The 27448-nt window shown below is 48.2% G+C and overlaps 1 long non-coding RNA gene across 2 annotated transcripts in view; it reads right to left on the bottom strand.

Annotated features, from left to right (window-relative positions):
• Positions 1–7842: 7842 nt before the first annotated feature.
• LOC147709656 (uncharacterized) overlaps positions 7843–27448 on the bottom strand; it is a 33399-nt gene continuing 13793 nt past the window's right edge. Inside the window, exons 2-3 of one of the 2 annotated variants that reach the window (XR_015296712.1) lie at positions 13628–13809; positions 7843–8094 (exon numbers count right to left, since the gene is read on the bottom strand). This is a non-coding gene — a long non-coding RNA (uncharacterized LOC147709656). Of the gene's footprint in view, positions 8095–8681; positions 13810–27448 lie in introns of those variants that run through there. The other variant, XR_015296711.1, reaches the window with a different exon arrangement.

Genomic DNA, 27448 nt, shown 5'->3' with positions numbered 1-27448 from the left:
TACACATCTGTGAAGACCTCAAGCTGTGGGATCGGATTCTAGAGGAACATCTGGTGATGATGAAGCACTGCACCTCTGTGGGGACCTCAAGCTGTTGGATCGGACTCTAGAGGACCATCTGGTGATGATGAAGCACTGCACCTCTGTGGAGACCTCAAGTGGTTGGATCGGACTCTAGAGGAACATCTGGTGATGGTGAATCACTGCACCTCTCTGAAGACCTCAAGCTGATGGATTGGACTCTAGAGGAACATCTGGGGATGAAGCACTGCACCTCTCTGAAGACCTCAAGCTGATGGATTGGACTCTAGAGGAACATCTGGTGATGATAAAGCACTGCACCTCTGTGGAGACCTCAAGATGTTGGATCGGACTCTGGAGGAACATCTGGTGATGATGAAGCACTGCACCACTGTGGAGACCTCAAGCTGTTGGATTGGACTCTAGAGGAACATCTGGTGATGGTGAAGCACTGCACCTCTGTGGGGACCTCAAGCTGTTGGATCGGACTCTAGAGGAACATCTGGTGATGATGAAGCACTGCACCTCTGTGGAGACCTCAAGCAGTTGGATCAGACTCTAGAGGAACATCTGGTGATGGTGAATCACTGCACCTCTCTGAAGACCTCAAGCTGATGATTGGACTCTAGAGGAACATCTGGGGATGAAGCACTGCACCTCTCTGAAGACCTCAAGCTGATGGATTGGACTCTAGAGGAACATCTGGTGATGATGAAGCACTGCACCTCTGTGGAGACCTCAAGATGTTGGATCGGACTCTAGAGAAACATCTGGTAATGATGAAGCACTGCACCCCTGTGGAGAACTCAAGCTGTTGGATCGGACTCTAGAGAAACATCTGGTGATGGTGAAGCACTGCACCTCTGTGGAGATCTCAAGCTGATGGATTGGACTCTAGAGGAACATCTGGTGATGATGAAGCACTGCACCTCTGTGGGGACCTCAAGCTGTTGGATTGGACTCTAGAGGAACATCTGGTGATGATGAAGCACCGCACCTCTGTGGAGACCTCAAGCAGTTGGATCGGATTCTAGAGGAACATCTGGTGATGGTGAATCACTGCACCTCTCTGAAGACCTCAAGCTGATGATTGGACTCTAGAGGAACATCTGGGGATGAAGCACTGCACCTCTCTGAAGACCTCAAGCTGATGGATTGGACTCTAGAGGAACATCTGGTGATGATGAAGCACTGCACCTCTGTGGAGACCTCAAGATGTTGGATCGGACTCTAGAGAAACATCTGGTAATGATGAAGCACTGCACCCCTGTGGAGACCTCAAGCTGTTGGATCGGACTCTAGAGAAACATCTGGTGATGGTGAAGCACTGCACCTCTGTGGAGATCTCAAGCTGATGGATTGGACTCTAGAGGAACATCTGGTGATGATGAAGCACTGCACCTCTGTGGGGACCTCAAGCTGTTGGATTGGACTCTAGAGGAACATCTGGTGATGATGAAGCACCGCACCTCTGTGGAGACCTCAAGCAGTTGGATCGGACTCTAGAGGAACATCTGGTGATGGTGAATCACTGCACCTCTCTGAAGACCTCAAGCTGATGGATTGGACTCTAGAGGAACATCTGGGGATGAAGCACTGCACCTCTCTGAAGACCTCAAGCTGATGGATTGGACTCTAGAGGAACATCTGGTGATGATAAAGCACTGCACCTCTGTGGAGACCTCAAGCTGATGGATCTGACTCTAGAGCAGTGGTCTTCAAACTTTTTGATGCCGAGACCCCCTAACAAAACTTTTTAGGCGTAAGCGCCCCCTCCCTACTAATATGTCTAGAACCTGGTACTTATCATGGACAAACATAAATGTTCGCCGGAGAAATGGTGTATCTGTGGTTGCACCTTATTAGTACCAGTGTAACACCCACAAATAGCAATAAGCAACAATTTAAGCCCCTTGAGCTGCCGGAGCGGCATATTTTTGACGCTCTGGTTGAGGAGAGTACAGTGGCATATCTACGAGGCCACAAAAAGTCACTTTGCATGGCATTTCATGGCCTCCTAGATATGGTGTTAGGCATTGCAGCTCAAGTTGATACATTGCCTTACACCGCGTCAGGGGGGCCTTCCATGGGCGTTGCCGTGGGCTTTCCTATGGGTTTTGACACATTCCCAGATTAAAAAAATCGGTAAACCTGAGGATGCATCAAAACTGTACGCTGCCCGAGGAGATGCTTAATGAGGAGAAACCTCTGTATTTCTCCTCAATTGTTTCCTCTTTTCATGTGCAGCACACGTAGAAAGGGAAAAAAGCCTCCATGGTTCGTTTTTGCGCAAAACCAATCCTGCCAACAATGCAAACACCCTTGCACCATGGTGTAAGGGTGCCCACGTTGGTGCTAGGCACCAAAGTGCGTGCTGGCAGCAAGGACAGGAGTGCGCCGTATCTTTTAAATACAGTCCATTCCTGTACTTTTGAATTGGCATCGGGCAGCGCAGCAAAAACACTTGCGGAGCTGCCCTACACCATTTCATTATAAATGAGGCCCGTAGATTTTAGTGACATCCAGACTCTATGGACGTAATTTATTTTACAGAACTCTCCCTTCAACACTTTCTCAGGGATAGTAAGAACTATGTAAATACAACAACAATTAAAAGCAAGCACTTGACAGCTCGTTACCTCTGAGCACTACCATTCAAAAAGCTTCAAATGATCTAATCAAGTAACTGCAACAGCACTATCCTGGCCTGAAAAAATCAAAGCCAGGCAGACAGCTTAACACGCCTTGCTGCTGGCCTAAAAGAAATTAAAATGTGCACAACGAGTTAAATCTGAAAATCCTTTGCATTTGCATCTTAACTCGTTGTGCACATTTGCATTTCTTTCAGGCCAGCAACACACTGGTAGAAAGGCATCTTTAGCAGTCTGCCTGTCTTCAATTTCCCAGCACAGGAGTCTGGAGAGTCCCTAAAAACCAGCATTCCAGGGAAAGCATTTTAAGTACCGGAATTAACCACCTGGGACGTTTCCTTTTAGGAAGTGTAGAGCACGACCCCCTTCCCATGCCTCCACGGCCCCCCTGGGGGTCGCGCCCCACAGATTGAAGGCTGCTGCTCTAGAGGGACATCTGGTGACGATGAAGCACTGCACCTCTCTGAAGACCTCAACTGATGGATCTGACTACAGAGGGACAGCTGGAGATGATGAAGCACTGCACCTCTGTGAAGACCTCGAGCTGATGGATCTGTCGCTAGAGGGACATCTGGTGATGATGAAGGAATGCATCTCTCTGAAGACCTCAAGCTGATGGATCTGAATACAGAGGGACATCTGGTGATGATGATGAAGCACTGCACCTCTGTGGAGACCTCAAGCTATTGGATCTGACTCTACAGGAACATCTGGTGATGGTGAAGCACTGCACCTCTGTGGAGACCTCAACTGATGGATCTGACTCTAGAGGGACATCTGGTGAGGATGAAGCACTGCACCTCTGTGGAGACCTCCAGCTGTGGAATCAGACTCTAGAGGGACATCTGGTGATGATGAAGCACTGCACCTCTCTGAAGACCTCAAGCTGTTGGATCTGACTCTAGAGGAGGAACATCTGGTGAGGATGAAGCACTGCACCTCCGTGGAGACCTCCAGCTGTGGGATCTGACTCTAGAGGGACATCTGGCGATGATGAAGCACTGCGGCTCTCTGAAGACTTCAAGCTGTGGGATCTGACTCTAGAGGAGGAACATCTGGTGAGGATGAAGCACTGCACCTCCGTGGAGACCTCCAGCTGTGGGATCTGACTCTAGAGGGACATCTGGCGATGATGAAGCACTGCGGCTCTCTGAAGACTTCAAGCTGTGGGATCTGACTTTAGAGGGACATCTGGTGATGATGTAGCACTGCACCTCTGTGGAGGCCTCCAGCTGTGGGATCTGACTCTAGAGGGACATCTGGTGATGATGAAGCACTGCACCTCTGTGGAGACCTCAACTGATGGATCTGACTCTAGAGGGACATCTGGTGAGGATGAAGCACTGCACCTCTGTGGAGACCTCCAGCTGTGGGATCAGACTCTAGAGGGACATCTGGTGATGATGAAGCACTGCACCTCTCTGAAGACCTCAAGCTGTTGGATCTGACTCTAGAGGAGGAACATCTGGTGAGGATGAAGCACTGCACCTCCGTGGAGACCTCCAGCTGTGGGATCTGACTCTAGAGGGACATCTGGCGATGATGAAGCACTGCGGCTCTCTGAAGACTTCAAGCTGTTGGATCTGACTCTTTATTTATTTATTTTTATTTATTTATTTGCTGGTTTTTATAGCGCTCGAATCAACTCCAGATGGAGTATCTCTGCGCTTATGGTGCCGACTAAACAGAAGATGTAGATTGGAGCAGATGCTAGATTTCATTTTTAAATAGGACAGTTTTCAGTTGCCTTCTGAATTTTAAGTGCTCAGTACACTGTCTTAGGGACAGAGGGAGTTTGTTCCATAATGTAGGTCCTGCAATTGACAACGCTTTATTCCCATGCCTCGCTTTCTTAGCGCGGGGCACCACTAGGAGCAGATTGTTGCTTGATCTTAGTGTCCGTGATGGAATGTAGGGAATACATTTTTTTTCCAGATATGCAGGCCCTTGTCCATGGAAACATTTGTGTATCAGGCAGGCTATCTTAAATTTTGTTCTTTGCCGGATCGAGAGACAATGTAGTTGCTCAAGAAGGGGTTTAGATGGAGTTCTTGGCGGAGCATTCAGAACCAGGCGGGCCGCTGTGTTTTGAATGACCTGGAGCTTAGCCAACACGCCTTCATTGGCAGAAAGCAGCAGGCCATTACAGTAATCGATCCGACTTAGCACGAGTGCCTGTACTAGCGTCCTCCTAAAGGAATCTGGCAGTAAAGGAAAGACTTTGCGCAGCAGGCTGATGGTATGGAAACAAGAACCCGAGATGAAATTGGAGTGCTGTTTTAATGATAGTTCTTGGTCCAGACGGACCCCCAGGTTTTTCACTATCTGCTTGGGTTCTGGGGCTGCTCCCAAGTCCTGTGGCCACCAATCCGGGGCCCATAGCATCCTGGCTTCTCCGAACAGCATGACTTCCGTCTTGCTGACGTTGCACTGAAGGCAGTTTGAGGACATCCAGTGCGCCACTGCTTTCATGCCTAGTGAGAAGGAGTTTCTTACTTCAGCGGAGAGGGTTTTGAAGGGGAAGAGGAGCTGGGTGTCATCAGCGTAGGATACTGGGATAAACCCGTACCTACGCATCACTCTTGCCAGGGGTGCCACATAAATGTTGAAGAGGGTCATCTGGTGAGGATGAAGCACTGCACCTCTGTGGAGACCTCAAGCTGATGGATCTGACTACAGAGGGACATCTGGTGATGATGAAGCACTGCACCTCTGTGGAGACCTCAAGCTGTTGGATCTGACTCTACAGGAACATCTGGTGATGGTGAAGCACTGCACCTCTGTGGAGACCTCAACTGATGGATCTGGCTCTAGAGGGACATCTGGTGAGGATGAAGCACTGCACCTCTGTGGAGACCTCCAGCTGTGGGATCTGACTCTAGAGGGACATCTGGTGATGATGATGAAGCACTGCACCTCTGTGGAGACCTCCAGCTGTGGGATCTGACTCTAGAGGGACATCTGGTGATGATGAAGTACTGCACCTCTCTGAAGACCTCAAGCTGTTGGATCTGACTCTAGAGGAACATCTGGTGAGGATGAAGCACTGCACCTCTGTGGAGACCTCCAGCTGTGGGATCTGACTCTAGAGGGACATCTGGCGATGATGAAGCACTGCAGCTCTCTGAAGACTTCAAGCTATTGGATCTGACTCTAGAGGAACATCTGGTGAGGATGAACCAATGCACCTCTGTGGAGACCTCAAGCTGATGGATCTGACTACAGAGGGACATCTGGTGATGATGAAGCAATGCACCTCTGTGCAGACCTCAAGCTGTTGGATCTGACTCTACAGGAACATCTGGTGATGGTGAAGCACTGCACCTCTGTGGAGACCTCAACTGATGGATCTGACTCTAGAGGGACATCTGATGAGGATGAAGCACTGCACCTCTGTGGAGACCTCCAGCTGTGGGATCTGACTCTAGAGGGACATCTGGTGATGATGAAGCACTGCACCTCTCTGAAGACCTCAAGCTGTTGGATCTGACTCTAGAGGAACATCTGGTGAGGATGAAGCACTGCACCTCTGTGGAGACCTCCAGATGTGGGATCTGACTCTAGAGGGACATCTGGCGATGATGAAGCACTGCAGCTCTCTGAAGACTTCAAGCTGTTGGATCTGACTCTAGAGGAACATCTGGTGAGGATGAAGCACTGCACCTCCGTGGAGACCTCAAGCCGTGGGATCAGACTCTAGAGGGACATCTGGTGATGGTGAAGCACTGCACCTCTCTGAAGACCTCAAGCTGTGGGATCTGACTCTATCTAGAGGGACACCTAGTGATGAAGCACTGCACCTCTGTGGAGACCTCAAGCTGTGGGATCTGACTCTAGAGGAACATCTGGTGAGGATGAAGCACTGCACCTCTGTGGAGATCTCAAGCTGTGGCATCTGACTCTAGAGGAACATCTAGTGATGATAAAGCACTGCACCTCTCTGAAGATCTCAAACTGATGGATCTGACTACAGAGGGACATCTGGCGATGATGAAGCACTGCACCTCTGTGAAGACCTCGAGCTGATGGATCTGTGCATAGAGGGACATCTGGTGAGGATGAAGCACTGCACCTCCGTGAAGACCTCAAGCTGTGGGATCAGACTCTTTCTAGAGAGACATCTAATGATGAAGCACTGCCCCCTCTGAAGACCTACAGCTGTTGGATCTGTCTCTAGAGGAACATCTGGTGATGATGAAGCACTGCACCTCTGTGGAGACTTCAAGCTGATGGATCGGACTCTAGAGGGACATCTATTAATGGCTTGAGGCCAGACCTATTGGCTTGGCCAGTGTTTGTTTTTCATGGAAGGAGCAGATGTGATGTAGGAAGCAGGGCCCTATCACCCTGTAGCCATCCTGTGCACAGGTCTCTCCTCCAGATGCTGGACACCACTTTCTGGAGGTTAGGGAAGAAAAGGAAGTGAAGGCAGGTGATGAGATGGATAGAATGGGAACCTGCACACATGGGTGAAGATAAGCTCCCCAAGAGATAGGCCATAAGTATACATATTAGTGTGTGTATTTGATGGAAAAATCCCTACGCCAAGATATGAGTGCACCTGCATTGGACTCACCTGAGCTGGGCTCACCTAGGGGCCAGCACTACCTAGATAACATACTCAGTCACCGAGTGGAAAACTCAGCCAGAAGGTACCAAAATAATTTACTCTATGTATGTTAAGGGCCGATGCCTAATGACTGGCATGCAGCATGCAGTGGGTGAGTCCATTGCCCCCACTATTCACAATCTACCATTTTCTGTGGCATATGACCCCTATGGTTTCATGGGAAAAGGGTAGCAGTGCTGGCATATATTTAAACTTGGAGGCTGAGATGCAGGTCTACTGATGCATGTATGGCTCTGTCATAGTGTTTGTAGCGGTGTTTAATGGCGCACACAGGTGAGTATCACTTCATTCATATCTATGAGCTGAGTGCATCCCCTTGCACAGGGAGGGTTACTGAATCCTCCTCTGCGCAAACGGCGAGGCTGTGTGCAGCAAGACACAAAGCATTGCACAGTGAGCAGCCTCTTCGTAACCTAGGTCCACTCTCTCCCCATGGATGGTCCGGCAGCGTCTGTGTCACAATCATCCTGCACAAGTGTTCTTTGGGTAACGAAGGCTTGGCCAATGACACGCGTTGAGAAAAAGGAGGTATTGAGTTGGAGCCCAGTGCATGATGGGTGTTCCTGTCATTTATGTCACAATAAAGGTACCACAATATTTTTGTGCTGTCTTGGTTCTTTTTAATAGGTGTTAGTTACAGCATGTTTTTTCTTCATCCATGAATCATGCCGCAGCAAACGCCTTTATGGCACAATCCATTCCGACCCATTGAGTACATCGGGCTCCGGCAGGTGTCCAGGCAGAGTCCACTGAAGCGCGCACAGTACCTAATCTGTCTCTGTACTGCGGCACCTGCCAAAAAAAACACAAAACAGGTAAGCTGGGCTCGCCCTCCTCTCAGACTCCATAGTGTGTCCAAACTAACACAAAACACGAGAGCTGGGACCCGCCCCTCTTCCTAGGCTTCACGGTGTCATTGACGTACCAAAAAACACAAATCAGGTGCTAGAAATCCGGTTTCAGCTTGGCTAGGACATGCACCTAAGCCAGGCAGAACCCACCACTCTAGTCAGGGCAAGTTAGTTACACACCAAAGACAACTTGTGCTCACCCTCTGGTAGCTTGGCACAGAGCAAGCAGGCTTATTATCAGAGGCACAGCAACACAAGGAATACACCACAAAAGAGACTCCACACATGACTATATAAAAATATATATAGTATATTATTGCTAAAACAAGACTAAAATGACATGACTCATAAATATTGTGCATTCAATGCAATTACTTAGCTAGTACTCATTATCTTGAACAATGCAAGGCAAAAACCGACATACATGAGTAAATACATAGGGCATGTAATGCAGCGGAAAAACACATCAGTGAATGCTTTGCAAGGGATGTCAACCAGTTTTGGAACAAACAAACACATGAATCATAATATTATCAAATCAAATTTCAAAGCTTTATTCGACAGCATGTCATCAAAGCAATTATTCACCCTAAGACTACACTATAAATACTACAAAGTTAAAATCATCATTTTTAAAAACTCATTAAACCATGGTGCTGTCGCTTACAAGAATTAAAAACAATTTATACAAAATGAATTAAAACAATTTGGTTAAACATTGGTTAAAAGATTGATCGTACATTACTCGATGTGAAAAAATTCATTGGCTAGCCTCTAGGGACTGCAAGGAGCGGGTGCGTATTGTCCAGGCCCACCCTAGGAATTTTGCAACGGCTATCGCCATGGGGGGTGTGCAATCTGATGCAAGTATTCTTAGAGCCTCTACAAAACTGCGTGTCCCCAGGTTTGTGCACACAGGTTTTATCCACTTGCGACGGGGGCTTATATAAAGGGGACATACAAACAGCAGGTGGGGTGCATTCTCAATCATATGTTTACAATAATGACATTTGTCATTCTGGTTTACCGACCATTTATAAGTAAAAGCTTTTACAAGAAGGGTCCCAATTCTAAATTGAAAATCCAATTTTCTTTCATAGGGCCTTTCTATAATGTCCCAGTAAGACTCACACAATGGTAGGGATTTAATATCAAGAAAACGACCAGTTAGCTCTGTGTTGGATCCAGTACTAAGGGCAGACAACCAAACCATGTCCCAGTAAATTTTTTTCAAGGTTATCTTTGACGGGAAAATTGAGGCATTTGGGTCGCCCCACAGGTGATCTAGTTCCAACTTTGTTAATAAGCCCCTTATTTCTTTGAGCCACAGGATAGAATGAAATCGATCTGCCCTAGGGATGTCCTTCAGGGCGGTGGCATAGTGAGCTAGTTCAGGAGTTGTCATGATCCGTCTCCAATATAATAGGGGACGTAACCGTGCCAAATCCTCTATTTTTTTCCTGCCAAGATCATATAAAAGCGGTACAGTGGGGGTACTTTGGGGGACCCCAACTAGACAACGTAGAAACCTATTCTCCGCTAAATTTAATTAATTCAAATTGGAAAATCCCCACAGATCCGAACCATACAAAGAGGCACTTATCACCTTCATGTTATATATTTCTAGGGCCGGGGTGATTGGCTTGGTCAGAGAAGCTTTATGTTTAAGGGCTATTACACCCGCCAGCTGGTGAAATTTTAAAACAGCCATACCAATGTGTTTTTTCCAGCTCATATTACTCTGAAGGGATATTCCTAAATACGTAAAAGCCTCAACCTGTTCCAGTGGAATACCATCAAAGTTAATTGTGCCTTTGAATGTCTTCCGCTGATTCAGGGACATGAACTTGGTTTTGGAGGTGTTTATCTCAAGTCCACGCATCTTGCAAAACTCTCCAAATGCATTTACTGCCTTCTGGAGCCCACTCAGAGTCCGAGAAACTATCAGCGTGTCGTCCGCAAACATGAGAACTGGCACGCGTGCCCCGGCCAATACAGGAGCGTCGGTGGGGGAGCGGCTTAGATGGTCTACTATGCCGTTGATGTATAGGGAAAACAGTGTGGGCGCCAGGACACACCCCTGCCGAACACCACGTTCAACAGGGAATGAGTCGGTCACCTCACCCTATGCCCCCCATCTAATTCTTGCATAGTTGTTCTCATGCAAGCGGACAAGTAACGCTAACAGTTCCGGGGCCATCCCTGCTTCAGCTAGAACACTCCAAAGTTTGAGACGGGGAACTAAATCAAAAGCTGATTTCAGGTCTACGAACACCGCATAGAGTGTCCCGTTAGTTAAGGTCACATTCCTCCAATAGAGAGCTATGAAAAAAAAGACCTGGTCAACTGAACTAGTACATTATCATAAAACCCAGAGGGGGCAGCGCACCTGCACTGCTACTAAACTTTATATGGTATTTGTGTCTTACCCATAGGTCGCAGGAGTCCCTGTGCACCTACTGCCCATAATACAATAATTCTGGCCAGTTCCTACATGGGAAACAGCCTTTGCAATTAGGTTTTTACCTCGTTGTGCCTTTACCACGCATTTTTAGCACACATATTGTTACCATTTGCATACCTTTATAATGTATGCCTTTACAACACATTTAAAGTTAGTTGGGGGAACTCCCCCCACAAATACAGTGTTTCTATATTTAAAAACAGGGTGTGGTAATGGCATGCATTGTAAAGGCATGTTTCTGGTAAAAACATGCACTGTTAAGAATGGAAGTTTCCTTCAAGGTCTCTACCCACAATACAAAAACATAAGAACAAGAGCACCAAGGTATGTCTGCTGCAGTCAGATTCCTTCCAGTAGTACTGGGGCAAATACTGTCTGAAATGTTAATGATCCAAGCAGTGGATTGCCATGTAGGTATGGTCGCAAATCACTCCCAAACAGCTCTTGTCAAGAAAGCTGCACAGGCCCCCCTGGGAGCGGGACGTTCAGTGCAGCAAAGGGTGCCTGCGAACAAGCAGGCAGGATCACGGACCCCGCGGGTCCAAAGTCAAATCACAGTATCTTTCTCCCTGAGCTCTCTAAGGTGGCCTGGTGGTGTGGTGCTCGTCGGATGTCGGGGCTCAGCGCACAGATGCAGTGACCTTTCCTCCAGTATGCCGCAAGCAGCTTGCAGCGTCTGAAGCCTCTGTGCTGCTACGGCAACCAGGCAAGCATGTTGGAAAGGGTTTTACTTCAACGCGGCGGCGTTAGAACGCACTGTCAAGACTCAGGCTCGGGAAGGCAAACAGCTCTCGATCTTTCCTCAACATGCTGGTAATCAGGCACATGCTGCCGGAGTGAAGTTAGAAGCGCTCGATCTTCTCAGGCAGAGATCTTGTCGATGACGGCTGCTGGACTCACAGATTGGAGTCCCACAGTAATGAGGAAGTCTTTAAGAACTCTGAGACTTTGAAAACGGGGGCAACCAGCAGGCCCATTGGAAATCACTTGTAGGGGCACAGTCAAAAAGGCAGCAGGCCAGCACATAAGGCAGATTGCAAAGTGGCAGTCCCTCCTGCAGCCGAGCAAGTGGCGGCAGGCCTGCACAACAAGTAAGGAGTCCAAATGGCAGTTCCTCCTGGAAGCACAGCAGCCCTCTGTCAATGTACAGATTGTAGAACCAGCAGTGTCCGGTTACAAGTCTCATGCAGTGTTTATCAACATTGGGTCAGAGCCCCAGTACTTAACTCAGAAATGTCTATGATGAAGGGGTGACTTCAAAGGAACCCTTAGAAGTGTGCAACAATCCCTTTCAACCCAGCCCTAGCTCCAGGCAATCAGTAGGGGGTAAATCAGCCCTTTGTGTGAGGGCAGGATCAGACCTATACAAACTAAAGTGTGAACCACCTCACCCTCTCCCAGTCCAGGAAGACTATCAGTATGCAGGTGAATGCAGATGTATTCCTTGTCAGACACAGCCATTCCTGTGTTGTGGCTGTCTGGAAGGTATGCCCCAGTGTAGCTATCACCCAGATGTGTATTGGAGAAAGGCTGCAAAACACAAAGAGTCATAAACTCACAGAAATGTCCACCTTCTAAAGGTAGCATTTCTAAAATAGTAATGAAAAATCCAACTACACCAGTGAGCAGAATTTATCACCACTATTCTAAACTTACTAAACATGGCAATGCCACTCCTTTCTGATCAGAAATTAACACTTGAATATATATATAAGGGAACTCTCAATGCTAGCCTAGGAGAGGAGTAGGCCTCACAGCAGTGAAAAACGAAATAGGCTGTTTGTCACTACTAGAACATGCCACATATTTAGGGCCAAATGTAGGAGCCCTAATACCGGTCGGTAACGTCCGAATTCGGCCGTTACCGACCGGTATTAGGGTTTCCAGACGTAGGGGGCTTATATTTTACCGACTCTGTAATTTTACAGAATCGGTAAATTTACAGAATCGGTAAAATACCGAATCGGTATATTTACCGATTTGGAAAATCCACATGTAGGTGGCACTCCTAAGAGTGCCACAGGCCCTTAAGAATCGTTATTTTACCACCCAATCCTATTGGTTGGTAAAATACCGAATTCAGGTGTGCATGCACATCTGTGCATGCACACCTGTCCAATGTGACACACAGACATGCCCTTAGGGCATGTCTGTGTGCCACATGCCACACAAGTCCAGAATTGGGGTGCTAGAGGGTGTCAAAGTGACACCCCCTGCACCCTTGCAGGATTCGGTATTTACCGATTCTGTAAATACCGATTCTGTATCTTCCATTGATTCCCATGGGCTTCAAGGCCCATAGGAATCAATGGGAAATACAGATTTGGTATTTACAGAATCGGTAAATACCGACTCTTACAGAATCGGTAATTTTTTACCTACATCTGCCTCCTTCCAATTTACCGACTTTTAAATACCGAATCGGTATGAGTCGGTATTTAAGAGTCGGTAAATCGGAATTACCTACATCTGGCCCAAAGTCATACGTCGTACCTTTTACTTTCACAGTACCCTGCCCTTATGGCTACCTAGGGCTTACCTTAGGGGTGCTCCATTTGTAATAAAAGGGGAGTTGTAAGGTTTGCCAAGTAGTTTTAAATGCCAAGTCACAGTGGCAGTAAACTGTGCATACAGACCCTGCGGTGGCAGGCCTGAGACAGGTTTGAAGGGCTACATTCCTGGGTGGCACAAACAGTGCTGCAGGCCCAATAGCAGCATTTAATTTACCGGCCCGGGTATATGGTATAGCACTTTACAAAGGTGTTTCTGTAACTAATGTCACACGTGGTGGAGGAACACATGGCTATAATCATTAGAAGGATCCCGGATTGAGGCACTGATTAACCCCTTCGATGCTGATGACGGTCCCCAGCCGTCATGCACTACGGTGGGCGTGTGCTGATGACGGCTGGGGGCCGTCATAAACCCGCCCACATCAAAAAACGCTGCACAGGGGCAGAATCGCGGCCGCGCCCAAGGGGTTAATAAAGGTACCACAATATTTTTGTACAGTCTTGGTTCTTTTTAATAGGTGTTACAGCATGCTTTTTCTTCATCCAAGTATGATGCTGCAGCAGACGCCTTTCTGGCACAATCCATTCCGACCCATTGAGACCATTGGGCTCGGGCAGGTCTCCAGGCAGAGCCCATTGAAGTGCGTACAGTTCCTATCCTTGTTTGGTACTGCAGCACCTGCCAAAAAAAACACAAAACAAGTAAGCTGGGCTCGCCCTCCTCTGAGACTCCATGGAGTGCCCGAACTAACACAAAACACGAGAGCTGGGGCACGTCCCTCTTCCTAGACTTCACGGGTTAACTGATGTACCATACAAACACAAAAAAGGTGCTAGAAATCGGATTTCAGGTTGGCTAGGATATGCACCTAAGCCAAGCAGAACTCACCACTCTAGTAAGGGCAAACAGTTACACTCCAAAGACAACTTGTGCTCACCCTCTGGTAGCTTGGCGCAGCGCAAGCAGGCTTATCATCAGAGGCACAGCAACACAATGAATACACCACAAAAGAGACTCCACACATGACTATCCTAGGACTGGTTTCAGGGTTTCACCCCTCTTCAGCCAGGATTGTTTGGTTCCAGTGGCATGGAGAGCACGGTACCCACGTCTGGGCTTACCCATCAGCCTCGTGGTGACAAATGCAAAAACAACAGTTGATGGACAGAATGCAGGACAATGTCATACATTCACCCTAGTACAGAGATCTGGGCCTAAATCCATCGTTTTTTTGCTCACCATGCCATTCCAGTTTGAACCCAGCCATATGCAAATCAGTCTTGACCCTGTGCCTCATGGGAACAGTCCAGCCCCAACTGACAAGCCAGGTCCTCCCTGGATTGGAAACAAGCATCCTAGGTCCGGTTTCGGGGTTTCACCCCTCTTCAGCCAGGATATCTCGATTCCAGTGGCATGGAGAGCACAGGACCGTCCATCAATTGTGTGTCTTTTGCTTGTGCGCCGGGTATGCCCAGACGTGGGTCCCGTGCTCACTGTGCCACCGGAATCAAGCTATCCTGGCTGATGAGGGCTGAAAGGCCAAAATGGGTCCTAGGATGCTTGTTTCAGGTCCAGGGAGGACCAGGCTTGGCAGTTCAGGCTGGACTGTTACCATGAGGCACAGGGTCAAGGCTGATTTGCATATGGCCAGGTCTAAACTGGGGTGGCATAATGAGCAAAATAATGATGGATTTAAGCCAAATCTCTTGACTGGGGGTGAATGCTTTGATTTATTCAGCATTCCGTCCATCAATTGTGTGTCTTTTGCTTACATTAAACGTGGACATTATAGTGACAATAAGTCATGTAAGTGTGTAAATCAATGTACAGGATGTATTACAGAAGACAGTGAGGGTTACAAGGTGTAGGAATCACATAGCATTCTTTATACCTCACTGTGCTATATTAGAAGGATTACAATTTAGGAACTGCCAGTACTTTATTTATTTTATTTTATTTAATGCGATTTTATATAGCGCAAACTTCACCCGTTTCAAAACATAAGGACTTAGGATTACCTGTGTTACATAAAAGATACAGAAAGGAAAAATTGCAAGTGTACAAGTTGTAAAGTCACACAAGGAAGAGAGTCACTCAAGGATGCGATACAAATGGATAAACTCTAAGCGTCACATAGGAATGGTAGAGAGTACAATGGTCTAGAGCATATACTAGTGATTAGAGTTATCTCTATATACATATGTATACAAATAGTAGATTTGGGTGGGAGTAGGAAGGGTGGGAGGGATACAGGGGTATGGAGGATCGTCAAGGGGGAAACGAGGGAGAAGGGTAAAGGCCGAGGGAACGGACAAGATGGCGGGCATGGATCAGGGGAAAAAAGCAGCCGAGAGCAGCAGCAAAATGGCAGCCAGGACAAAAGAAAAAAGTAAAGAAGTCCATGAGAGTAAGCCAGTGAGTATGACCCAAAGTGCCAGGAGAGGTTCGAGCGGTACATAGTTAAAGCAAATCAAAGTCAGGAAGGGAAGGGAGAGGAGGCGCGTGGGCTCGGGTCCACTGAATCAACGCCGAAGACCATCAGCCGGTTTTGGCTTCCGCGCCCCCATAGCTGGAAGAATTTCACTGGGGTCCCCAAAGTTAATGAGGAGGCAAGGCAAAATCCAGGAAGATAGCTTGCATGGGGAGGCATCGGGGCGTCAGGCAGCCAGTGGGGGCACATCAACAAAGACGTCTCGGGGGGGAGGAGCTACGCGAGCGTCCAAGATGGCTGCGTGAGCACAGAGCTCCCGGGACCCTCGCCACTCTTTGCAATTTATCCTCACGTTATCCTGAATTTTCAGATGGGCTCTTGAAGATGAACCTCTGCTGATCGCTTTGCTCTTTTAAAATTCAGATTTGGACTTTGGGAACCGAAGTTACGCTTATCCGAACTTTCGAGGCCCACCTCTCGGTAAGCCAACTTGATCAGGGCTGTTTACACCTGTTGGCTCGAGAGGGCTTGCTGATTCCCCCAAAGAGCTCCATAGTGCGGCCGCGCCTTTCCAATGCCTATGTTCTAAATGTCGGTCTGCTGAATACGCGTTCTCTGCAGGGACATAAGTTGGAGGTCTTCTCATTATTAGAAGACGGGGAGCTGGATGCCCTTGCACTTACCGAAACATGGTTGGAGGATTGTTCGGTGCCAGATTTAGTGGCGGCCTTACCAGACAATTATTTGGCACTCCACTTCAATAGGGAGGGAGCCAAAAAAGGAGGGGGAGTAGCTCTTCTCTATCAGGCACGTCTCCGCGCCGAAAGATTCCTATCAGAAACATTGGGGGGGCGCAGAGATTATGGGAGTAAAACTTGGACAGGGGGCGGCGTGCGTGGTGTTCCTGGTGGTATACCGCCCGCCTGGGGCTTTGCCAGATTTCCCGGTGCTGTTTACCAGACTGATTCAGGATTTGCGTTCTAGATACGATAAAATGATTGTTGCCGGAGACTTCAATTACCATTGGGAGAAATCCCCTAAAGAGGGACAAGCACTACAAATTGAGGAGGCAATCTCCTCCCTGGACTTCACTCAGCAGGTGAATGGACCGACACATGAGAAGGGACATATGCTTGACTTAATCTGGACCACTATGCCAGTCCAGGGTGCTACAGAGATTCTGCCATGCGCCTGGTCTGATCATTCTTTAATAAGAAGTAAAATTCTTCTGAACGGCCATTCGCCCAAGTCGGGGGAAGGTTGGAAAATGGCCCGGAAATGGAGAAACCTTGATGGAGAGAGAATGATGTCTTTCCTAGAACAGTCTCCGTCGATAAAGGAGCAGGACGCCAACGTTGATGCCCTTTGTGGACATCTCCACCATAAATTGGGGAGAGCCATTGAGCTGGTGGCACCCCTTCGTAGGGTGAAGAAGGTGGATAGGGGAGCTGGGGCCCCTTGGTATAATGACTCCCTACGTGACATGAAACGTGGGGTAAGGAGGAAAGAACGTGCATGGCGGAAGGAGTACGACGCCACTGCCAAGAAAGACTATCTGTCTTCCCTGGCGACCTACAAATTAGCCATCCAAACCAACAAGGCGGTCTTCTTTGAGGAAAGAATAGTTGCAGCTAGGAATCCACAGAAGGAAATCTTTCGGGTTTTGTCAGAGCTCAGGACAAACAAAGAGCAAAGCACTGAGTTCACCCAGCAGGATTGCCAGAGGTTCCAGGACTTCTTTGTGAGTAAGATCTCCGATATTCTGGGAGAAATCGCTGCAACTATACCCCTCGATTGTCCTTGCCCACCTAACTACACTGTTCCGCCGGATCTCATTCCGTTAGCTGAGTTCCCCTCAATTGTAAAGCAGGAATTATTCATGATCACGGACCGAGTCAAATCCGGTTCATTGGTGGATCCATGCCCGCCTGAAGTATTCAAGCTGGCACTACCAGGCATCGAGGAAGAAGTCTTGCACCTACTGAACACTTCTCTCTACACAGGACAGGTCCCTCTAGCTTTTAAAGAGGCTCGCCTGATCCCTCTATTAAAAAAACCTGGTTCGGACACAAAGTGCCTAAAGAACTTTCGTCCCATCTCCCAGTTGCCTTTTTTGGCTAAGGTGATTGAGCAGCATGTGTTGGTATCGCTCTCAAAACATCTAGAGAGCAATAACCTGCTGGTGGCCAATCAGGCAGGGTTCCGTGCTAACCATAGCACGGAACTAGTCATGCTATCAATTCTGGATGAATTGAGGAGTCGGGCTGATATAAAAACACCAAGCGCCCTGGTACTACTAGATCTCTCTGCGGCTTTTGATACAGTGTGTCATGAACAACTTTTGTCGCGGTTTGAGGTCTTTTGGTATCAGGGGCACAGCTCTGGCATGGCTTGCATCATTCCTGCAGGGTAGGACACAAAGAGTACAGCTGGGGGACCTGCTTTCCACCTCCGCGCCCATCACTTGCGGGGTCCCACAGGGCTCTGCCTTGTCACCCCTACTCTTCAACATCTATCTGCAGCCATTGATCGCACTCCTGAATAGGATGGACTGCCTAGTATATAACTACGCCGACGACACCCAGATAATCATCCGGCTGGATGAAGGTCCAGGAGCGTCTACCAGGCTACAGGATATACTTAAAGCCACGGTTAAATGGATGTCCAAAAACTTCTTAAAAATTAACCCGGACAAGACGGAAGTGCTGCCCATTTCCATCACGGGCAACCCCTGGAACGAGAAATTCTGGCCTGTAGAGCTGGGTGTACCACCGAAACCAGCGACCGCAGTTAAAAGTCTGGGTCTGTACGTGGATGGAAAACTCTCCATGGAAAAACAAGTCACGACGGTAGTGGGTACCTGTATTGGCTTGATGCGGCAACTGAGAAAAATATCGGCACTGCTTTCGTTTTCCACCCTGAAACATGTGGTTTCAGCTATAATCCTGGCCAGACTGGATTATGGAAACTCTCTGTATATAGGGCTACCCGAGCGGCTGCTGGATAAGCTACAGGGGGTTATAAACGACGCAGCCAGGCTGATTTACAAGAAACCCAGGACGACCCACTCGTCCCCTTTGATGCAGGAGCTTCATTGGCTCCCGATTCGGCAGAGAGTAGTATTCAAAGGACTGTGTATAGTACACAAGGCGCTGTACGGGAATGCTCCAAAATATCTGAAGTCCCGCCTATCTCTATATACGCCGAGCAGGACTTTGCGTTCATCAGATGCTACTCTCCTATCCCAATCCTGGTTTAAATTGGCCACGGTGGGGGGACGTGCTTTCTCCAAAACACTCCCAGCTCTGTGGAACAAACTGGCCACAGAACTAAGGAAGGAATGTAATTTGTTAGCCTTCAGAAAAAAGTTAAAAACTGTTTTGTTTAAGCAAGCATGGAGCAGCCACTAGGTGAACTGTTAAGATCAAGTAAAATGCCAAGCCCCACTATGTAACCTGGACAATCAGCGCTTAGAGACCCCGGTGGTTATAACGCGCTATACAAATTAAATAAATAAATAAATAAATAAATAAGCCGGGGACTTGGCAAGTTGGCAAGCCGGGACGGAGTTGAACAACAACGGCTGAGGGGTCTTCCCCCAGTCGCCTGCATCGACTTTCGGTTTCACTTTTGGGTCCTGGCATTGTTTGACGGCGCGACAGTTCCGTTCTGTTGGAAATTCACCCAGGCTCTGTTGTACCAGAGTGTGCCCTCTCTCCTCTACGCAGCTGTGTTGAACTACATCTTCACCTCGGCCGCACGAGCCTGCTGTGGTTGACTTTTGGTGACTTGCCCGCAAGCGGCCATTTTCACCAGGTCTCACGGGCCCCTCCGGGGCTTATCTCCCAGTATGGCGGCGAGGGGCGACGCTGAGAAACGGAAAACTAAGGCGCCCATTCGCGGGGGGTCGGTTCAAACCAATGTCATGGATCGGTATACACAACCTAAAGGATCCCCTGGTGGCGCCAGCCGTACCCCGGAGGACGCCAAGGACGATTCAACCGTGCCTACTGATCCGTCTCTTCACGACATCATGAGCACCATTGCTGGCATGAAGGAGACCATCGGCCAGCAGTATGAGGCTCTAGCTCACAAAATTGACACGGTTGCTATCGATGTCACCTTGATCAGAGCCGACTTGTCTAAAACCAACGAGAAGGTGAAATTGTTGGACTTGAAGACCTCTAGCCTCACGGCCGATGTGTCCCAACTTCAAACTGAGATTGGCAACCTGAAGTCAACCAATGATCTCATGTCTCATCGACTGGAGGATTTCGAGAATAGGGCAAGAAGCAACAACATCTGCGTCATAGGTGTCCCGGAAAACCCCGAGAACCATTCGATGGACCTCCTGGTGGAAGACCTTGTCTTGAACCATCTTGCCCCTACGGGACTGAGCAAGTTCTTTGCAATGGAGCTTGCCCATCGCGTTCCGGATGGAAAGCCAAAACCGGGCGCCCCTCCAAGGCCTATCATTGCCAAGCTTTTTCACTTTAGAGACCGGGATGTTATCCTGCAGGCCTCGAGGGTGAGCGGCCCGGTAAAATTCGAAAACTCTACAGTCAATTTCTACCCGGATTTCACTCAACTTGTCCAGAGGCAAAGGATGGGTTTTCAGGGTGTGAAGCGACGTCTCCGTGACTTGGGCCTGAAATACGCTATGCTGTTTCCTACCAGGCTTCGTGTGGAATACGAGGACCGGACATTTTTCTTTGACCGACCAGAGAATGTGAGTGACTGGCTGGATTCTCTGCCTGCCCGGAACGACAGAACTGAGCGCCCTGGTGGTGCCGAGGGTGGTGAGCCGGAGCAGAAACGATGACTCGGCCCCTGATCTCCGAACATTTGACTTTGTCCAGCTGGGTTCTATAATCTCCTTATTTGTGTAGTTCATTGTTGTGTGCCCGAGGGTGGCGGGGTGGGGGGGTCTCTTTCCTCCTCCAGGGTCTTTTTGTAGCTTGGGTAATGGTAGGGCGACAGGCACACTGCAAGTTGGGGTGGCTTTCTAGTCTAATGCAGGGGTGCAGGGAGGGGGGAGTTGTAACAGGATTCAGTTGGGGGGTTGGGTGGGTTGTTTGTAAGTTTGATTTTCTTCCTCAAGGCAACGTATTGTTTTTCTCTATGACTCGAATGTTGTGCTCTTTGTGGGGTGAGTTCTGCATCACTTGTTGGGATGGGGGTAGTGGGTTGAGGTTAATATCTTGGAATGTTAATGGTTGGGTGACAGGATAAAACGGGGTGTGGTGCTACAATTTTTGCGTCGCCTGTCCCCCGATGTGGTTCTTTTACAGGAGACACATCTGGTGGGCAACACGTGTCACGCCATGAATAGGTAGGGTTATCGCCTTGCTGCACACTCTGGTTTCACCACTGGCTCTAAGGGGGTGGGCATTCTCGTTCGGTCCTCTCTCCCCCTGGATATAGACGATGTAATTCTTGACGACAGGGTGCGCTACGCCGCCCTCACTGGCAGATGGGAGGGTAGGACTATTTAGTTGCTCACCATATATGTTCCCCCGGGCCTCCAGACCTCCACTTTTTCAGATATTGGGCGAGTTTTGCTGGGACTTCCTGAGGGTATTTTGGTTATGGGTGGGGATTTTAACTCTGTTGTTTCTGGTACCGTAGATCGTCATCCCCCCAGGGATCTTCTCAAATCCCAGTTATGGCTTAATGGATTTTTGGACACTTTTGGTCTGGTAGACAGCTGTTTATTGATGCATCCAACGCAGAGTCAGCACACCTTTCACTCTGGGGCTCATGAAAGTCTTTCTAGACTCGATTACATCCTTATGCCTGCTGCCCAGTCCCCTTCAATTAGAGAGATTCGACACCTTGCCCGGGGTATTTCAGACCATTCCCCAGTGTGGCTTCGCATTGATGCTGGAGTGAGTAGCGCGGGGCGAGTCGCTCCCATGAACCCCTGGCACTTGCGTAATCCCAAAACCCGCGCCAGTTTGATAAAGTCCCTAGATCAATACTTCCTTGACAACGAGGGGTCTGTGTCCTCATCTGTGTCACTATGGGAAGCCTTCAATACTGTCATTCATGGGCAGGCCTTATACTTGATTTCTGACGCAAAGAAAACTAAGAATCAGGAGGTTGTGCGTCTTGAGGCCGAAATAGTCGAATTGGAGAATGACTTAGAATCAGGTGTTACCCATGATAGACTCCACGCCCTTGGTCTAAAGCAGCTGGATTATAAGTCCCTTGTCACGGATGCTGCCAAAACAATGCACAGGGAGCAACAGGGCAGGTTGTATGATGTCGGAGACAAGGCGGGTAAATTGATTGCGTGGCTTGATAAGACAGAAAGGGCGAATCGTGTGGTCCCCGTGATTCGGGATCTGAATGACGAGTGTGTGACTGAACCGAGCGAGATTCTGGAGTGTTTTGCGGACTATTTTCGTACTGTGTATTTCCCAGTGTCTGATAGGGATGAGGAAGACTACCATTTGTTGCTACGCGATATTACGTTGCCGTGCCTATCGGAGGTGGACCGTGACCTAAGCATGGGCGAATTTTGCGGATCTCGCGTTCGCGAATTTTGCGGATTTGCGGATTCGCAATCCGCAAAATCCGCGAATTCCCGCGAATTTGCGGATTTGTTTTTTTTTTGTGTTCGCCCGTGTTTCTGCCAGTTCGCGAGGGTTTTTACAATTTCGCAATTTGCGAACTTACCTGTCGGGTCGCAAGTTTTGCGAACTTGTTGTTTCTACGTGTCCAGCCTGTTTAGGACACTCTTCTTCATCACTGCCACTCTCTGTCACCACTGCCACTCTCTGACTACTCATGCCACCCTCTGGCCCACCCATGCCACCCTCTGTTTCATCACCACACCCTCTGGTTGTCCAGTGTACATTATTTTCGGCAAAGCAAAGCACACCTTCCCTGCCTCAAGTGACCTGAATTAATTTGGGGCTGATTAATGTGTCACAGAATATTTTTTTAGCTGGCACCTGCTTCCTTAGTGCGCCCTGATTAGTGATCTTTTGCACTTGCTAAGTGCTTTCATTGTTGCAAAATTAGTTACAACACCTGCCCTGCCCCAACTGACAATAATGAATTAGGGGCTGATTAATGGATTTTAACTTCCAGCCTGGCTCCTGCTTGTCTCCCTTAGCTGTAATTCAGGACCTTTGTGGCATATGTGTAACTATTCTGAGGTTCAGAGCAGGGTCACATAATAGTTTCAACTGGCAACTGAACTCTGGAGGGGCCCCTCAGGAAGCACTACAGGAAATGGCTACTAATGATGAGCCTGAACTTTTGAACCTGGTAAGTAGTTACTTTCAGTTTTGCTAAAATCGTATTTCTGCAATTTTGCACTTATTCGCGGGGCGCGAACTCACGCGAACTCACGCGAACAGTGCGAGCAAAATCCGCTGCTCGCGGATTTGCGGATTTTGCGGGAGATTCGCGAATCTCGCGGATTGCGAATTTCCCGAAAATCCGCAAAATCCGCGAGCGGAACGGATTTTCCGCCCACACCTACCGTGACCTGATGGAAGCTCCTTTGTCTGCGGATGAGATTGCGATCGCTATTAGTTCTGTTCGCTCTGGCAAGGCCATGGGCCCGAACGGTTTGCCCATCGAATTATATAAATTGCGCTCTGATAAAGTCGCACCATATCTCTGAGAAATGTTCATGGAATCACGAGACCATGGCGCCCTCCCTTGTGATCAGCGATTGGCTACAATTGTGGTAATTCCCAAGGAGGGCAAGCCTCGGGATCGTTGCTCCTCGTACAGGCCCATCTCTTTGTTGAACGCTGAACCAAAAATTTTAGCTAAAGTTGTGGCTAACCGTTTGATTACAGTGATTGCTGACCTGGTCGATCGGGACCAATCTGGTTTTATCCCGCACCGTAAGCCCGCACTCAACTAGCGGCGCTTGCATGGTGTTCTCGCGGGGGCAGGGTCACTTCAAGAGTCGGCCATCTTGGCTTCCTTGGACGCCTTTGATACTATCGAATGGCCATATCTCTGGGCTGCCCTTGCGAAATTTGGTTTCGGTTCGGAGTTTATCGGGTGGGTGAAACTGCTATACAAGGAACCACTGGCTCAGGTGGTCGTTAACGGCCGGGTATCCAATTCCTTCACTCTTGGGAGGGGTACGAGACAGGGGTGCCCGCTGTCTCCCTTGCTTTTTGCGCTAGCCTTGGAGCCCCTCGCGGCTTGGCTCCGCTGGGAGCCTTTGATAAAAGGTATTCAGTGGACTCCCGATTTTGAAGATCGGATCTCGCTTTACGCGGATGACATCCTTTTATACCTCACTTCCCCCCGAAAATCGCTTAACGTCTTGTTCGATGTTCTTACCTCGTTTGGCAACAATTCAGGTCTAGTGATCAACTGGACCAAATCCTGCATTTATGTGATTTCGGGTGGTCTTCCCCCCTTGCCGCGTAGATTTCCCATTCAGGTATCACACACGGGATTCAAATATCTAGGGATCTTTATGTCATTAGACCTTGTTGCTCGCTACGAGCGTAATTTGCTCCCCCCTCTCCAGAGGCTGAAGCTTGACGTGGTTCGTTGGCGTAAATTGCCATTGTCGGCGCTCGGTCATGCCGCGCTCTTTAAAATGATGTCCCTGCCACGGTTTATGTATGCACTTCAGAACTCGCTCGACACCATCCCGGCGAGTTACTTCCGGGAGGTGGAAAGCTTACAGAGGCGGCTTATCTGGGATTGGCGCGCTAGAATTGCTCTCGCTAAGCTAACCCTCCCCTGGTATGATGGGGGCATAGCGCTCCCAGATATCAGGCGGTACTATTGGGCCTCCCAGTTGAGCGCGATTAATCACGCGACGTATGCACCCAACCTCAAACCCGGCATTTGAGATGGACAAGTATCAGTTGCCGGGTGGGAATTACAAAAGGGCGCTCTATTCTAAGGGAGCAGGGAGAAATTTAACAGGACCTACTAAGATTGCTGTGCGAGTCTGGTGTGACGCAACTGCTGCCTTGGGTTTGAAGGATCGATTGACACGTGCGACTCCATTATATGCGTCGGAGAGATTGGGATGCCTCTGGACAACGAAAGGTTTTGAGAAATGGGATATGATTGGAATTAGTAGAGTGGGTGACCTTTGGGCTAAAGGTGCTGTCAAGACTTTTGAAGCTGGTAAGCTGATTCTACATTAAGCATCAGCTAAGAAAGGGTTCACTCTACTTGCCAGTGTTTTATCTTATTTCACCTTCCTATTTTAGGCAATCCCAAAACACTCAGGCTATTGAAATCTGCGCCATTTTTGCAGGTATAATTAAATTCCCAATTGTTTGCGATGAGGTGAGGTGATGGGCTCTCAAACTACCTTCACTAGTTATAATTGATCTCTAAGCACACTCCCTTGCGTTCCCCATAACAATGTTTTGTGCACAATAATCGCCAGCTGCTTAATATGTGCCGTATTCACGATGGTAGAGGGCTGCATTTTGGGATTAAGCTTTGTGCTGTTAATAGGTTGTGTATTCCCATATTCATGTCGGTTTAATTCTGCATGGAAGAGTCATGCTCTGGTTAATTAATACTTTTTGAACCCACGGTTAGATCTGTATGTGGCTGTTTTTATTGAGGGTAACTGCAACACTTAAGTGGCTATTATTATAAAAAATGTTTTGTATGTACAGTTTTCTTAAAATGCCCTAATCTATGTAATTGTTTTTTCTTCTTCTTTCCCATCTATTTTTCCTTGATGTTAAAATATATGGTTTGGCAATTATTGTCCCTAGTAAGGGCTGAGCAAGTTAATTTTGACTTTTTTTGAAAAGTGGAAGGCATATAATGAATGTCCTGAGGATGAACCTGTATTACTCATAGGTTCGAAACGTCGTCGACTGTGTCACACTATATGCAAATGAAATGTATTAATGGATGCCAGCAATAGTGTGTTTGTACCATCGTCTGACTGTGAATTAACTACACAGACTGTTTAGTTGCCTTGTCTGTCGTTTTCCTTAGTGTGTCAGTTGACATCGGCTGGTGTCCTGCTGTTAACACTCCTTTTAAAAATTCAAAAATGTACTTATCAAAAATATGTCGGTCCGGCTGGACAAAGAATATAGTGTCTATTTAGCCTATATTTACTTATTTGTCAAATTTTGCCTTGTCTAGGGACCACTGTCCTGGTTATAGAGTCAAGACTTTTGAGACATTAAAGAATGAATATGAACTGAGTGACAGGGAGTTTTTTAGGTATGCGCAGGTTCGTCATGCCTTGACCGCGGTCTTCGCCTCCGATCCCAACATTCCTGAGTCCTCCCCGCTGGAAGATCGTATACTTGATGGTCATCTGCCCGATAGTACGATTTCACTAATATATAAAAAATTGATTAACAATCGGGCGGATCTCCTTGTACGCCTCAGGGAGGCTTGAACTGGAGACGGGCTGGAACTGGATGATGAGGACTGGCAGTCCGCACTATCTTCCCCTAAGGAGGTGGCCATTCCTGCCCGTCTCCGCCTTGTCCAGCTTAAGATCCTTCATTGTGTGTATGTCACTGGTCCTCGGTTGGTCTCCATGGGTTTATCTGCGGATGGGCTATGTAAGCGTGGCTGTGGATTGAGTGCTAGTTTCCTCCATATTATTTGGGAATGCTGGGAGGTGGCCGCATTTTGGAATCGAGTGCATGCTGTGATGGAATGTGTCACTGGGATTGCTTTGCTGCCTGAGGCCCGGAGATGTTTGTTGAATGTGTGGGAGCCGAATGATTACAATGTCGCCCAGACTCGGTGGGCGGCCCTTGCGAACATGGTCGCAAAGGGAGATATTGCGCGGCTGTGGGGTTCCCGGCGGCCGCCCACCGTGTCAGTATGGAAGGAAAATATGGATTGGTGTATGTTCAGAGAGAAGACTGTGTATATGGCTAGGGGCAAGCCTAGGGCATGGACTGCAATCTGGAGTCAGTGGAACACCTATCGAGGGAACATATCTACACCCCCGTTCGAAGATACTCCAGACACCTCCTTCTCCCCCTGATCTGACATTCCTTGTCTAATTCTTACTTGTTACTGCCTTTTGATCCTCCCCACTGACCCCCCCCCGACCAATTCCACCGTTTACATATCTGTTCATCTTGCAATTGAGGCTCCCCCCCCCGCACAGGCGCAACTTCATGTTCAATGTCTTTGGCCTTGAGACTTGTTTTGTTTCCTCTCTTTGTTCTTCTTTTATAAAAAACAAAATACTATTGTATTCTGGCTCCATCCTGAGTTGCTACGAACATTATCTTGCACTACTGCCGTACCTCTAGGATGTCGGCGATGGAATTGTGGTAAATGTTGATTGCTATAGCTTTGTCTAGCAGCCGGCCCCTGTGGTTGTAGGCCCGTAAGTGTAACCATATTTACATGCACAATAAAGTTTTTAAAAAAAACCAAAAAAAACAAAGACATCTCGCTGTCCCTGGAGGAGGGAGAACACGCCTCACAGCCGTCCCACATCATCTGGAGCCATATGGAGGAGCTGGAGCAACGCTGAAGCTTAATGGGCACAGGAGGAGGGCAAGCTCTTCAGGTGATGCTTTGGCAGCAGCCGATCGAGGGCTTGTTGTAAGTCTGTCCGGGGAGTCGTTGGCGCCGAGGTCCATAACGCGCCGCCATTTTGGAGTCAGGCAAGCGAGCGGCAAGGCAGTTTCTATACCCTAAGCACCTCCTCTTTTTTACATGGCCAAAGGGATCTCTGTGTTAAGAGTATTAACCCACTTGCCTATCTACATAAAATAACCATCTGTCGTTTGCATCCTACATGTGTTTTGCAGGAGACACAATAACCTTCAATGCAACTTTGATTGAAATCTGGGACTAGACAAAACACTGATATCTTCAGCAAATACATTAAGCTCTAGAGTTATCGTACTGTTATTATTATTCCCTGAGATTCAC

The sequence above is a fragment of the Lissotriton vulgaris genome, chromosome 6, assembly GCF_964263255.1.
Source record: "Lissotriton vulgaris chromosome 6, aLisVul1.2, whole genome shotgun sequence".
NCBI lineage: Eukaryota > Metazoa > Chordata > Amphibia > Caudata > Salamandridae > Lissotriton > Lissotriton vulgaris.
The sequence above is the reverse complement of the archived record's forward strand: the minus strand, read 5'-3'. Positions and strand labels throughout refer to the sequence as shown.